The 3,164-nt window shown below is 35.3% G+C and overlaps 1 non-coding gene across 1 annotated transcript; it reads left to right on the top strand.

Annotated features, from left to right (window-relative positions):
• The first annotated feature begins 1,947 nt into the window (after positions 1-1,947).
• On the top strand, positions 1,948-2,079 carry LOC115804171 (small nucleolar RNA SNORA72). Its single transcript, XR_004025024.1, has one exon. It is a non-coding gene; the product is annotated as a small nucleolar RNA SNORA72 (small nucleolar RNA).
• The last annotated feature ends 1,085 nt before the right edge of the window (positions 2,080-3,164 follow it).

The raw sequence follows: 3,164 nt of genomic DNA on the forward strand, positions 1-3,164 counted from the left end.
TTAGACTTCAGTATTTGGAGAACAGCCTGTCTTTCTTTTCCTTACTTAAAAAAATCCTAATCGTATCTAAACATGAAATAATAATAATTAGTTTAAAATTTCAGTGTGAAATTATTATAGTCCTATATTTGTAGATGGTTTTGTTGAGCATATATACACTATATGCAATATTTAGTTACATGTTTGTATACTAAAGAGTCTAATTTCATTATCTTTCCAACACAGATAATTTCAGTGACCATTTTAACACTGTAAAGATCTGATTGACACAATGTATTCAATTTATGTACAATCATATTTAAAAAGAGAAAAAAGAGGGGAATTCATTTGATGACTCTCTTGAATGCTTTCCTCTCAAGGATTATGCTATTGTTGGGAATAAGATCTGGTTAAATGCAAAATAAACTTTTTTTTTTTTTTCATAAGGTACTGTTAGCTCTAGAAAAGATCACCATCCAGAAATCCTGACTAAACACAGCTGGGCTGTTGAGGAAACAATTAGTGAGAGTGCATCCTGAAGATAAACTTGACCTGAAGAGAAAAATTTCTCAGCTTTCAGCGTTCAATATTTGAAGTGTGCTTTAATGATCAAAATGTCTTCAGGGATTGCCTTTAATTTTCTTTTAGGGGTAGAAGAAACACATCTTCACTGAGTCATAGGCATGGGAAATCTGTGCATTTTGGAAAAATTTTCAAAGTCTGAGATTATCTTTTAAGGTAATTACAAAAATTTACAGTAATCTCTGTAGACTTCCTTCCCTGAAGTTGTTACAAGGAATGGGGTTGGGTATTTTACATAACTTTATTTCATTTACTCCTCAAAACTCTACAATGTAGCCTTTTTATAATTAAAAAATTAATAAGTAAATTAAAAACAAAATTAATTTTATTTTTCAGCAGTTTTAGATTAATAGGAAAATTTCACAGCAAGTGCAGAGTTCCCATAGATCTCCTCTCTACCCTACCCCCAAAGTTCTTCCTTTGGGGACAACTTGTATGAGTGTGGTACATTTCTTACATCTTGGCAATGACACTTCTATCAACTCAAGTCCATAGTTTACATCAAGGTTAACATTTTGTTTTGTACATTCTATGGGTTTTGACACATGCATAATGCCATTTATCCACCATTATAGTATGATACAAAATAATTTTCCCACTCTAAAAATGTTCTATGTTCTGCCTAGTTCGTCTCTCTACCCATCCCCTCAAGCCCCAGGCAACCTCTGATCTTTCTATTTTCTCTGTAGTTTTGCATTTTTCAATATATCATATAGTGGGAATCATATAGTATGTAGCATTTTCTGATTGGCTTCTTCTACTTAACAATAAGCAGTTTAACTTCCTCTTTGTTTATTTATGGCTTGATAGCTCATTTCTTTTTATCACAGAATAATATTTCATTAAAAGAATGTACCAAAATTAGTTTCTCCATCCACTTACTAAAGGGCATTTTTTTTTTTTTTTCGGTACGCGGGCCTCTCACTGTTGTGGCCTCTCCTGCTGTGGAGCACAGGCTCCGGACGCGCAGGCTCAGCGGCCATGGCTCACAGGCCCAGCTGCTCCACGGCATGTGGGATCCTCCCGGATCGGGGCACGAACCTGCGTCCCTGCATCGGCAGGCAGACTCTCAACCACTGCGCCACCAGGAAAGCCCTGAAGGGCATTTTAATTGCTTCCAATCTTCGGCAATTATGAATAAAGTTAAGCTAAACATTCATTTGTAGAGATCTATGTGAACAGAAGTTTTTAATTCAGAGTGTGATTTTGCATTTGCCCTAGTAATGAATGAGACTTCCTGTTGCTCCACATCTTAGTCAGCCTTTGGTTTTGTTAGTGTTTTGGATTTTAGCCATTCCAATTATGTGTGCAGTGGTATCACATGATTCTTGGTGTAGCTTTTTAAACTATTGAAGTGGTTAAAATAAGGGTTTTAAAGTAGCCAGCCTGTGAGTATTCTCGCTATTCTGATTTTGTAATAATCAGGGCAGGCTAAACATTTGCTATATGAAGACCATGCATATGTCCCCAGACCTAGTTCTTTCCCTAGGTCTAGTTCTATAAATGCTGATGATAACCAAGTTTGACATATATGATGCATCTTATGTACGAGATGTCTGTGATTCTAAGTATCTGATCAACCTTAAGAAATAACAGCACAGCTAGTGTAATAACTTTTGTATATAACCACTGCTAATTTGATGATTACCAGTTGCCATTAAATGAATTGTAAAATTATCTTTTTTATTTTCTAGAAAAAAAAAAAAGGAGCCAGAGGTCCTGATATTTCATTTTGTCTCTGATACTTCCTAGTTGTGTGATCTTAGGTGAGTTCCTTAAAAGCATCGTGACTCAGTTTCCTTTTCTGTAAAATAGGGTTAATAATAGTAACTACTTTATAGGGTTACTGAAAGAAAGAATGAACTGATACAGTTAAAATGCTAGAATAGTGCCTGGCGTGTCATAAGTCTCCATGAATGGTAGCATATTATTAGCACGCTGAAGCTAATTTTTGAAATTAGAAAAAAATGTTATGTATCTTGCCCAAATTTACCGGTTTAGAAAGTAGAGCAGCTACAGCTGAATTTCAGGCTGTCTCTTGAGCTTATGTTCTTTCCAATATCCTATGAAGTTTTTAAAGTTGATTTGTGCATGAAAAGGCAGTGCCCCCATTTTCAAAATTTCTTGGCATTTCAAGTGTGAAGCAATTAATTCCCAGCTGTACATTATTCCAGAGCACAAGTTGCCTAAATAAATGAAGCCAACAGAGTGCATCTTTGGGGCCCTCTGCTCCTCTTTTCTTGCTAACAGTATCCCTTGTAGGCCAACAAGTTCCATTTCTTGCTGTTCTCATCCTTCCCCTTCTGGCTACCCAGAAAGCCCTGTTGCTCCTGCCCTTTCATCCAACGTTATATGTTATAGCTATTAAACAAATCACTGACGATTTTATATACAGGTGTTTTACTTTTATTGTAATTATTATTTTGATTTTATTTAAGAAGGTTCATAACAGAAAATAATGCCACCCCTTTGCAACTATTTCAATAATAGTAGGTTAATAGTTAATAATAATAATAGTTAATAATAGGGGTGGTTTCAGTAGGTTTAAAAGAATACATTTGCACTGTAGGCAGAAGACATACTTAGAAAGCTGGGTTCAAATC

Source organism: Delphinapterus leucas, chromosome 13 (genome assembly GCF_059928025.1).
Source record: "Delphinapterus leucas isolate spDelLeu-1000000601 "Yukka" chromosome 13, BTC_Dleu_Yukka2, whole genome shotgun sequence".
NCBI lineage: Eukaryota > Metazoa > Chordata > Mammalia > Artiodactyla > Monodontidae > Delphinapterus > Delphinapterus leucas.